Source organism: Diabrotica undecimpunctata, chromosome 6 (assembly GCF_040954645.1).
Source record: "Diabrotica undecimpunctata isolate CICGRU chromosome 6, icDiaUnde3, whole genome shotgun sequence".
Classification (NCBI taxonomy): domain Eukaryota; kingdom Metazoa; phylum Arthropoda; class Insecta; order Coleoptera; family Chrysomelidae; genus Diabrotica; species Diabrotica undecimpunctata.
The window spans coordinates 667,163-680,330 of NC_092808.1; the positions used below are offsets into that span (position 1 = coordinate 667,163).

General features: G+C 34.8%; 1 protein-coding gene across 1 annotated transcript in view; it reads right to left on the reverse strand.

Annotated features, from left to right (window-relative positions):
- Positions 1-13,168, reverse strand: part of LOC140442975 (uncharacterized) — a 90,299-nt gene that overhangs the window by 33,646 nt on the left and 43,485 nt on the right. The gene's annotated exons all lie outside the window — the stretch shown is intronic.

Below are 13,168 nucleotides of genomic sequence, written 5' to 3' on the forward strand. Positions count from 1 at the left end.
TAAAATAGAACTTTGCGAATTACCGACAATAAATATTTATTTATCTGCACCACATAATAAATATTTATGTTAAATTATAACAACTAAAATATATTTTTTAAATATATACTACCCAAAATTTGATGTGTTTAGTATACTCTTCCACTATTTAGAATAATTCTTCTTTTTTTAAACAAAGTAGTATGCAATAGTAGGATACTTTAGCTATTAATACTGAGAAGTAGGAATTGTTGTGTTGTAGGTTTCCGACAATGAATCTGTCAAAATAAGCCCGAGCTAAGCGAATGGAGTTTATTAAAAGGCGTGTGGATTTCCTAGCTTACAAATTTTCAAAAAATTTTCCCCAGGTCAGGATCAAATAGTGATGAATAGCTCAATAATTGTGAAAATATCCTTATTAAAAAAATTCAACAACTAGTTCAGAAAATCGTTACACAAAATAGAATACCGAACGAATGGAGAACAGTAATAATGTTTATGGTATATAATAAAAAACATTCAAGCACCCTCACTAGCCTGTATATATTAAAGGCAAAACTATTTCCTTAATGTCTTCAATTCTGCAAAACTTTTTAGATACTCTCGAAAATTGGTCCTACATTACAGGCTTTCAATTAAATAGTCAATAGAAAAATCAATACGATTTATATTCTTAAACCTTCTAAACTGTCTGCAAAGAGGATGGTGTCGTCTGCATATCTGATGTTATTCAGGCGCTCATCATTTATGAAAATACCCTCTTCGATGGGGTCTTTATGAAAATACCCTCTTCGATACCCTAAGGCCTGGCTCATGACATGTTCCGAATAGACGTTAAATAATAGGAGAGAGTATGCAGCCTTGTCGTACTCCTCTCTTTATTGCAACTTCTTCTATTAGTTGGTCTTTTACCCGAATGGTTGCTGATTGGTTGTAGTATATGTTCTTGATTACTCGAAGGTCTTTGTTATCCAGATCAGTTGCCTTTAGTATATCCATGAGCTTATCGTACTTGATTCTGTCGAAAGCTTTCTGGTAGTCGATAAAGCATACATAAATATCTCAGTTGACGTCTCTGCACCTTTGAAATAATACCTGAACCGCGAACAAGGCTTCTCTTGTACCAAACGCATCCCTGAATCCAAACTGCGTTCGAGAGATCTGTGACTCGCATTTCTGATAAATTCTTCTCTGTATTATCTTTAAGAAGGTCTTAAGAATGTGGCTTATTAGACTGATAATACGATGCTCTTTGCATTTTTTTTGCATTAAGTTTTTTAGGTATAGCAATAAATGTAGATTTTAGCCAGTTTTTTGAAATTTTTTCCGGAGTCATAAATTTTATTGAACGTTATCGTATGCCATTTTACTCCTTCGTGTCCCATGATTTTTAGACTTTCTGAAAGAAAGTTGTCGGGCCCTGGTGCTTTACCTACTTTGGTTGCTTTAATTGCGGCTTTGACTTCGTCTTGAGTGATTGGTGGTCCTGTGTCGTATTCCATAATTATCTGGTTGTTATCTCTGTCGTCAATGTCTATTACCGGGTAGTTATGATCATCAGTCATATGTCCTGATCTCTTGGGTTTGTACATTCCTGCTGCCTCTTTTACCTTCTTGTGGAGATTAAACGAGTCGTGTCTACTTTCCAATGATTCTATTTCTCTGCATTGATCTTCCAACCATTTGTTTTTGGTTTATCCATACCAAGATATTCGCTATACTAAAAATACATATTCCGAAAGAATTAAATCCGTACTTCAAAATTTAAACACTATTTTTCCGGATGTTTTCTCCTCGGATATTAAATATCCTGAGCATTGGCTCATTAATTTACCAATCTGTGATATATCTCTGGCCTATTTCGATAAATCCAGTATAAACAATTTCCTGATTCGGTTTAAGTTCGAAGTCCTCTTAGAAAAGAACCCCGACCATAAAATCTACACAGATGCATCTAAGTCCGAAGACGGAGTGGGGGTATTAACCGTTTCCTCAGAAAAAACTCTTGTTCTTCGTCTACCACCAGTATATAGCACATATTCAGCTAGGCTTTACGCTATATACCGTGCTGTGAAACTTTTTAACGAGCTTACCTTCATAATAGATTCCCTTAGCTCTCCAAACTCATTAAAACATATTTTTCCGAAATATTATTTTGTAAGGTTACTAAAATACCGGCTGTCCCAAGCTCATCAACATAGAAGTATGGAAGAAGGGTTTAATTTTTGTGGGTACCATCACACGTCGGAATAACGGAAAAAGTGCACGAGGTGCAATTTTAAGGGATTATTCGGAGCCTATAGACAAGCGTGTTTCCCGTGACTTAAAAGCTTATTTTAGAAATAAAGTGGAGATTATTACAGAATGAACATAAGTCACCGCGTGATATTTGAGTCTGCACATGACAAACGACTTGCTATTGGCCATAAATGATCGAACTACCGTAGTCATGTCGGTTGGTCTAATAGGCACGCACTTCGTTTTTTTCGCCCCGTCGTCTGTCGAATGAAGAGTCACAGTAGTTATTGTGCAAAACTGTTTTTTTGGTTTGTGGATTTCTTAATCGTTAGCTCGTGTGTTGATAGTGTAAATCATTTTTTAAGAACTTATGTTTATTTATTATTAATACAAAATTTTTTCCTACTTTAAAATAATTCCTGTAAGTATAATAAAGCATTTGTAAAATCCAAGATACGATATAAGATCGATCTGCACCGATCTGTTTAATGAATAAAAATTATTTGATATGTGATTTAGTATGTTAAAAGTTATAAAACACAAGGTGTGTACGGTATCATTTTGTCCACTATAATTATTATTTATTATTAAAAAATATCTTTGTTTGTACAAATTTAAAAAAATTTGGCCCAGGTAGCTATTGTTTTAGATTTTGTGGGCCATTTGAAACAGTTCTATCGTTTTCGAGTTATGAACAACTTAAAGCTGAAAAAAGAACGAAAGATAACGATTTTTAAGGCTCAATAACATATTAAAAAAATATCATTTTTGAAATGACGTACCTAAATTCAAGATAAAACCTTATTCAATTAATTCTTATAAGTATTTTGGACTTATTTCATTTTGAAACATTGTTTTTAATTGTTAATACAGTCCGATCGCGCTTCCCAAAGAGGAACCTTCATCATTAACAAATAAAAAATATATTTTTAGAACAAAACATTTCAAAAATTCTTGAACCTGATAGAGGAGGGTACTTCTATCAGGTTCTGATAATTTATGTACTTTACGATTACAAAAAAAAATATTTTTTACTTGTGTTTTTGAGCCTTAAAAATCGTCAGTTTTCATTTTTTTAGAATTAAATTGTTTATAACTCAAAAACGATTAATATACTTAATAGAATAATTACAAAAGGCTTTTTATATTTCGAATGATAAAAAAATCTAAATTAATATCTGCCCGGGTCGAATTTTTTTTTAGAAAGTGTGTTACAAATAAAACAAAGTCATTTTTTAATTAATAATTAATTATAGTCAGGACAAAATTATATCGGGCACCCCTTCTTTTTTATAATTTTTTTATAAGTAAACAGATCAATAAGGTCGACCTTATATTGGCTCTACTAAAAGAGTAAATTTTGAAAATGCATATTTCGTTTATTTTAATTGGAAAAAGATTAATAATTACATTTATTAAAAATGTCTGACAAGGAGTCTGCGGATGAAAATGGGCAACTGTTAGCACTAAGTACTCCTAGGAGAAGGGCTAAAAAGAATCACATAGATATAAGAACCAAAGAAATAATTTATTAAACTGTTTATTCGGGCTGTTGGGCCGTTGTCTTCTGTTGAGATTTGTTCTCGACGTTTCGCCAACACTAGGGGTTGGCATCTTCTGGAGATGTTGATGCTTCGCTTGTAAGCAGAAACTGACGACGCGTTGTACTACGGAGGCAATATTTATAATTCCCACTCGCCTCCCCTCCACTGGTTTCGGCTTGAGGGGGCGTGTCGTTGTTTATAGTAGCTTTTCTATCTCCGTGTTTGGCGGGAAGGGCGTTTGTGGATTTTAATACTGGTATCCATGTTTTGTTGATTTTTAGTCCTTCTTCTATCCTATTGAAATTGTTTGGGTGCTTGTATATTTCCACCGCTTCCCGATATAACCGTGGGTAGTACTGTGAAGTTTTGTCCAGCATCTGTGTTTCTTCAAATAGTATTCGATGTTCTCCGCTTCCCAAAGCGTGTTCGGCAACGGCAGATTTGTCGATATGTCCTAAACGACAATGGCTTTTATGTTCATTTATCCTGGTGTTGGTGTGTCTTTTTGTGGTTCCCACATATACCATTCCACATGTGCATGGTATTCGGTATACTCCGGCCGTTGCTAATGGGTCGCGTTTGTCTTTTACCGATCTTAAACAATCCTTGATCTTCTTTGTAGGTCTGAAGATGGTCTTTATGTTGGCTTTCTTGAGTATTCGCCCAATTCTGTCCGTTACCCCCGATATATAGGGCAAGAACGCTTTCCCTTTACATTCTGTTTCTTCGTCCCTTCTTCTAGATACGTTGTTCATCGCCTTGTGTATTTCTCTTCTGGTGTACCCATTAGAGGTGAGCGCTTTTTCAATATAAAGAAGTTCAACTTTGAAGCGCTCACCTCTAATGGGTACACCAGAAGAGAAATACACAAGGCGATGAACAACGTATCTAGAAGAAGGGACGAAGAAACAGAATGTAAAGGGAAAGCGTTCTTGCCCTATATATCGGGGGTAACGGACAGAATTGGGCGAATACTCAAGAAAGCCAACATAAAGACCATCTTCAGACCTACAAAGAAGATCAAGGATTGTTTAAGATCGGTAAAAGACAAACGCGACCCATTAGCAACGGCCGGAGTATACCGAATACCATGCACATGTGGAATGGTATATGTGGGAACCACAAAAAGACACACCAACACCAGGATAAATGAACATAAAAGCCATTGTCGTTTAGGACATATCGACAAATCTGCCGTTGCCGAACACGCTTTGGGAAGCGGAGAACATCGAATACTATTTGAAGAAACACAGATGCTGGACAAAACTTCACAGTACTACCCACGGTTATATCGGGAAGCGGTGGAAATATACAAGCACCCAAACAATTTCAATAGGATAGAAGAAGGACTAAAAATCAACAAAACATGGATACCAGTATTAAAATCCACAAACGCCCTTCCCGCCAAACACGGAGATAGAAAAGCTACTATAAACAACGACACGCCCCCTCAAGCCGAAACCAGTGGAGGGGAGGCGAGTGGGAATTATAAATATTGCCTCCGTAGTACAACGCGTCGTCAGTTTCTGCTTACAAGCGAAGCATCAACATCTCCAGAAGATGCCAACCCCTAGTGTTGGCGAAACGTCGAGAACAAATCTCAACAGAAGACAACGGCCCAACAGCCCGAATAAACAGTTTAATAAGTTAGACGATGGCCGTGAAAGCCTAACGCAATTTATCAAAGAAATAATGGTTATATATGTATTTAGGGTTTCTACAGTATTCACTGCCTTCCCTCGCTCAACCGTTTCCATCTCTCTCTGTTGTTCCATTCTCCATCGTTTAGTCCTCTCTTACTCATGGCGTCGTCTACTTCGTTCCTCCAGGATTTTCAGGGTCGTCCTCTTTTCCTCCTTCCTATGGGGCTCCATTCGGTTATTCTCTTTATCCATCTGCTGTCGCTAGTTCTTCTTACATGTCCATACCACTTTAGTCTTTTTTGTTCTATATATGTTAGTATGTCTGTTTCTATTGATGTTCTTTGCTTTATTTCGTCATTACTTCTCCTATCCATTCTTGTTACTCTGCAGCATCTTCGCAGGCATTCCATCTCTGTTGCTACTATCTTACTGCTATTTTTCTTGTTTATGATCCAATTTTCAGCCCCATATGTCATAATACTTCGCACTAATGTTTTATAAATCTGCGTTTTTGTCTTCATATTTAGGTGTCTATCCCACCATACTGAGTTAAGTTGTCGGATTGCTGTTCTTGTTTGTCCTAATCTTTGTGTAATTTCTTCCTCTGTTGTTGCCTTTTTCGTGATTATAAACCCCAGGTATTCGAATTTATCCTTTCCTTTGATTGTTACGTTGTCATCAATCTGTAGATTTTCTATGTCTTCTTCACTTGTAGATAGGTACTCTGTTTTCGCGAGGTTAATATCTAGGCCAGCCTTGGTATATTCTTCTTGTAGTTTCTTCATCATGTAGCTGAGGTCGTCTTGGTCTTGTGCAATCACTACTTGATCGTCTGCAAAACTTAACGTATATAGGTATTCGTTCCGTACCGGTACTCCCATGCCTTCGCATTTTCTTTTCCATGTAGTCAAGGCTTTCTCTAAGTATATTTTAAATAGGGTTGGAGATGTGGAACAACCCTGCAGGAGCCCTTTTGTTGTGGTGAAGTCTCCTATGATTGTTGTTCCCATTTTAATGGACACTTTATTTTCTTTATACCGAGCTTTTGTAGCTTCTATGAGTTCCGTCTGTATTTCTAATTTGTACATTGCCTCCCATAGTTCTGACCTTGGTACAGAGTCATACGCCTTTCTCAGGTCCACAAATGCCAAGTGTATATCTCTATTTTTAGCTTTTTTCTTTTCCAACAGTTGTTCCAGTGTGTATATGTGGTCTATGCATGATCTTCCTGCCGAGAAGCCTGCCTGATCCTCCCCGATTTTGCCTTTTATCGCTTGCTCTATCTTTTCTCGCAGTATCTTCTGCAGTTTTCGCATCGTTTTCTATCTCCTTTCTTAAATATAGATGTCATATATGCCGCCGTCCATTTCTTTGGGAGCTGTTCTCCATTTATGGCTTATACATATAAATGTGGTTAATAATGGTTAATATATATAAATGTGAATTACAAGATAATCCTACTTTAAAATTAACGGACATTCAACAAAAGTTTGGCGGTAAAGTTCTAAAAATATCTTCAATGTCATTAAAGAGAATAAAGGTACTCACACATAATCTGCACCCAAAACAAAATCTCGTTCAAAATCAATAACTACTGATGATTTTGATAAGTCAGCTATAAGAAGAAAGGTTCATCAATATTTCTTCCGTAATGAAGTTCCTACAATTGACAAAGTCCTAAGAGATGTTAATAATGATAATGACTTACCAAATTTTAAGAGAACAACGTTTTACAAACTCTTACGAAAATTAAATTTTAAATTTCAAAAACGTGGAAGACACAGTTTGCTACTCGACAGAAATGAAATGATGATTTGCAAAAAATAAGACAATATAGAGATGAAAATAGAATAATTTACTTGGACGAAATATGGATAAATGCTGGCCATACAAAATCAAAAGTTTGGGTGGATGCTTCTGTGATTTCTGCAAGACGATTTCTGGAACTCTCTGGATACTTCTAATGACGTTAATTAAACTTTAAATAGCTTTTATAATAATATTTTTTCTGTGTTTAATAAGTATATTCCAGTTTACAAAAACTTTAGCCATAAATACCCACCCTGGTTCGATGCTGATATCATTCACAACATCAAATTAAAAGCAAAGTTTAGAAAAAAGTTTAAACGATTCAAAAATCAGTGTGATTTACTTGAGTTTCAACGGTTAAGACACCTTGTCAAATCAAAAATCAGTTTGGCCTACAATGTGTATGTCGAGAATATCCAAATTGCTTTATCCATCAACCCCAAGAAGTTTTGGTCGTACGTAAATTCGAAAAATAATAGTTCAAGAATTCCTGGTGTGATGAAATATAATGACATTACTACCTCCAACCCACAAAATATTGTGAATATGTTTGCTGAATTTTTCAAGAGTGTTTTTCTGTCATCAGATATTAATTTCAAGGCTAACTCTTCCTCAATTAACGCAGATTACTTAAATTTTTATCCTATTTTAGAGTCTTAGATAATTTTGGCTAGTAAGAAATTTAAAGACAAAATGACGTGTGGACCTGATATTGTTCCATCCTTTTTGGTTAAGGATTGCATAGGTGCCTTAACTGTGCCACTATTAAAAATTTTTAATTTATGTCTTCTTAACAAGGAATATCCGAGTCTCTGGAAGGAGTCAAAAGTATGCCCAATATTCAAAACTGGTGAAAAGGGTCAGGTAGAAAACTACAGACCAATTTCCATTATTTGCAGTCTATCGAAAGTCTTTGAAATAGTTTTGTATAATCGTATTTACTCACGCACTCGTAATCAGCTGTCTTAATATCAACATGGTTTTGTCTCCAACCGGTCCACTGTGACAAACTTATTAATGGTCACACAATATATCTCAGCGGCCCTAGATAATAGAAGTCAAGTTGACGTCATATATACTGACTTTACGAATACGTTCGACAGAATTCACCACGGCGTATTACTTTCTAAATTGTGTCTCTTTGGTCTTTCTGAGGATGCCGTGACTTTTATGAGGTCTTACTTGTCAAATAGAACGCAGTTTGTTGCTTATAATGGTTACAAATCGAAAAAGTACCTAGCTTCTTCAGGGGTTCCACAAGGTTCTAATCTAGGTCCATTATTGTTCTTGTTATTTATTAACGATCTGTGTGAATCAATTTCTGCACCATGTTTATGTTATGCCGATGATTTAAAGATTTATTCATTGATAAGCGACCTTAATGATTGTCATTTTTTGCAAAGTGAACTGAATCGTGTACATGAATGGTGTAATGCAAATCATTTGAATCTTAATGCCAATAAGTGCAAAGTAGTTAGTTATTCTAGGAAACAGTCTAATTTATACCATCCTTATATTATCAACGGCAATGAACTTGAACGTTTAAATAAAATTAAAGACCTTGGAGTTACATTTGATTATAAACTCACCTTTGTTGAACATGTAAATTTAAAGGTTAAAGAAGCACTTAAATCTTATGGATTCATAATATTAGAAATAGTCGAAATCTCACTAATACTAAGGCAATTAAATTACTTTATTACACTTTTGTACGCTGTAAACTGGAATATGCCTCTGTCATTTGGTCACCTTTTTATGATGTACATATCCAACTTATAGAGCAGGTGCAGCGTAAATTTTTAAAATTTTTGTCTTTCAAAATTAACGGCATATATCCCAAGAGGGGCATCAGCAATAGTGAGTTGTGTAGCGGTTTGCACGTAGTATCATTAGAATCTAGACGAATTAATGCCTCCTTAATATTCCTGTACAAGCTACTACATAATCTCATTGACTGACCTGATATTCTACGACAAATAAATTTTAACGTTCCATCTTATCCAGTGAGAAATTCGATTACGTTCAGAAATACACAAGCTAGAACTAATCTTATGTTAAATTCTCCTCTATTTCTCATGTGCAACTATTATAATTCCTTAAGTGCTTACTGCGATATATTTTACTGCAGTTTAAAGCAGCTTACCAGGATGGCTGAGATCTACCTAGGTGATTGAGTAGTTTCTTTATGTTAAGGTAAAATACTCGATAAATGTGTTATTTAGTTAGTACTTATGAATTATTAATATGTATATCATTTAACTTTAGTATTGTATTTTGTCCTATAAATGGATTCTGTTGGACAATAAACGCTATTATTATTATTATTATTAAGACGTGCATTTTTGGATGGGCTGTCGACAGGCTTAAAAATCGCTGAATTGCTGAAATTGCCTATCCTCCATTAGAGATGGCACCTAAAGAAGAAGATTTAACGAACATGCAGTAGTAGTAGTAGTAAGTAGTTTATTCCTATGTATATGTGTATACTTCGTAGTAACAATTACTGACCGGACCTGGTATCTCTGCGAGTACACTATATGAAATAGCATAACGGTGCTTTTATCACTACCGAACATTTTATCACAGTTTTTGTAGCCCATAAACAAATGCGGAATTCCACATCGTACCGAACCTCTCTTCACAATTTCTGTTCGCCTGATACTAAATATTGCTATTAAATATTTATACAAATTATTTATAATGTAAACAAATAGAGCAGCTACAATTATGGTACAGTTTTATGCTAAAATCATTTAAGTTCCGCCGTTAATCGCTTGTTTTTGATAATGCGACGCTATAATTAAAAGTTTATAAATAATTTATATATAGTTACAATGTTAAACATGACATACTGTTTATTTATATGGTGGTATTATCAACATTTATTTGACATTGTTGCAATGACTTGAAATATTGTTGAGGACAACTTGCTAATTTGAGGATTTATTATGTCTGTAATAATTTATTGTTTTATAAATTTTGAAAATTGTCTAATAGTCGTTCAATAGTTCCCATTTATTTCTGTCAGTGCATTTCCTCATTTCCTGGCTTACATATCCGGTTTTAATATGGCTTCGTAGGTATATTTCGTTCCTCCAGGATCTTCTCACCCAATAGCGTTATAGTTTCGCTATTCTTCAGGTGACTATCTTTTTCTGTTATCGATATTAGTTGTTGTTTTAATAGAATAGAATATAAATATGCTCCATTGTCACTGAAAATTGTATAATTTTACGGACAGAGCTTACAAAATGTCACCAAATTACAATAACAATTAAAATTAAAAATAAAACACAAAATAAAATATAATAAAATAAACAACCATCCATTGCAGAAATTTAAATAAATTTTATTAAAAAATTGCAAATTGCATAATAAAATCTTACGAAATAATGTGTTGAAGTTGCTGCATGTGTAACTAACTTTAGTTACTTGTACATAAAGGTATATGCTGTAATGTCTTAGGTATTCGTTAAGAATGTCTTCTACTGAAGATGTTCTTTCAGATAGATAGGCCTTTATCATTTTACGGAACTTGGGGAAAGATGTTACAGATTTAAGTTGTAAAGAGAGATGATTGTATAATTTTTTTTCCGAATTTAATATAGATTTCGGTACTGACTCAGTGGAGAGGATTGGTAAATAAACATCAAAGGTTGAATTTCTGGTGGAGTAGCCATTCAAAAATTGAGGTAAAAATTAAATAATCTTACTCTATTGGGTTCCTAAAAGACAAAAAAGTGAAAAATATTATTTTTTTTATATCATTTATTTTTAATAGGCTATGGTTCCGACATGATACCACTAGGAAACTAGAGATTTTTCTCAAATAAAAAAATCTGATAACTAAATAATAATAATATGAAAGATAGGTTACTAAAATAATAACTAAATAATAATATAAAACGTAGGTTACTTTTTATGATACAATGAAAAACAGTTCTTTTTTTCGGAAAGGCACAATCCAACCTTACATGTCGCACACTCCCACCTGGTTCTGTGAGGAACCTTACTAGTGCTACAAAAAACACATCGTCTAGATGTCCCGTGTTGTGGCATATGCAAACATTGGTCAAAGCGTTTCTCATAAGGCACAATTTTTTTGAAATGTTTCGCTGTGACTGTAGGAGAAGCAACCCTACTTCTTGACGGTTTACTACCACTGGCGCCGATTAACCCTGAAGCTACAGATAACTTAAACAATTTCAGGTTTGGAACCGTGCATTTCGCTTTTTGTTTGAAGAGAATAAAAGAATTCACGACACAATATATCTACGAAATGCCACAAAATCCGGTACCACCATTTTTTTGATTTGCGGTTAATCTCATACACAGATTTCAGCATATCTGTTTTGTCAACATTGTCCATATGCTGGTTATATTCTTTGACCATCGTTGGACAGGCCATGACTTGTGAATTTCCATCTTTTTGTTTGCGGGAAACAGTTGCTTCTTCTGAAGGGTTTTGATGATTCCCCAAAAACTGCACTATTTTTCTGTCTCTCCACTTTACAAACACCAGTCCGTCGTTGCTGACTCTCCAGTCTGATTGTACCCGGATTTGTAGTTCTTTGTCAGATGCTTAGTCTTTTGGAATATCTTTTCGGTTAGTCCTGACAGTACCGCACGCATAAAAACATTCTGCTTGAAGTTTTTTTTTTGTAAGGGCACAGAGTTGAAAAAGTTATCAAAGAAAACGTGATACCCTTTTGCCACCAAATTTCGAGTCAAGTCTAATATAACTCTTTGGCCCAAATCTTTTTCAGGTTGATCATTAGTTTTTCCAACATATATCTGAAATTGGCAAACGTATCCATTCTCGTCAGATCGAACCCAAACTTTATAACCCCTCTTAATGGGTTTTAGAGGCATAAATTGCTTTAGACAACTGCGACCCTTGAAACGAATCATAGATTCATCTATCGATTGATGTTTTGAAGGGCCATATGAAGAACGAAACGTTTCAGATAAAGTATCCAATAAAGGACGAATTTTATACAACTTGTCATAATTTGGCGAGTTGCGACCAGGCATCACCGAATTATCTGCTAAATGCACGTTTCCTAGATGCCAAGTAAACCGATCTCTAGACATAGCTGAGCTAATGTAGTGATCTCGTAGTTCCTCTCTAGATGACCAGTAATCGACATAACTGGGCAACCTTTTGATTCCCATCAACATATTGATTGCAATGAAAATTTTAATTTCTTTGGCAAAAGTTGGTGTGAATGAAGAGTCTCCACCACGTTTCTGAAGAGCGTAGAAGTTTGTTTCGAATACAATTTTGTCAATTAGATTTCCGGGAAATAAGTGTAAAAAAAAATCTACTGGCCTCTCCATATCATCTGGAATTTTAGGACCGGTTTCTTCAGTAAACTGCTTCATGTTAGTAACGCAAGATGTCGCTGACTTGGTCCAGGTTCTTCTTTGTTCTATATCCCTCAAAATAGCAGGTGGAACATCGTCCTCGTCGTCCGAGAAGGCTTCATCACCAAGATTATTCTCTGAATTGTCGCCTCTTGAAGGTTGGTCTGGCTGATCTTCAAATAATATTGGCATATTCGCCATGTCAAGCAAATCGTCTTCCTCACTACTCGATTCATCTGACTCGCTATCTGAAGGAATATTCTCTAATAATGTGAATAGATCACCCGACGACATATTGTTTAGCAGTCTGAATGAATATACTTTTTTTTCTGAAATAAAAAATAAGTACTTAGGTACATATCTAGTTTCCTAGTGGTTTCAGGATGAAACCGGCATTTTATATCATCAATATACTGATTGTAAATTGAAAACTTTTAGTAATAGGAAGTATTAATTATAGATAAAAATGTTTCTAATATTGTATATAAAAAATAAAGTTACCTGCCATAGCGAAATAATATAAAAAACACCAAAATCGCTTATACCTCCAGCACAGTTCACAACACGAGTTATTACCAACTTATAATA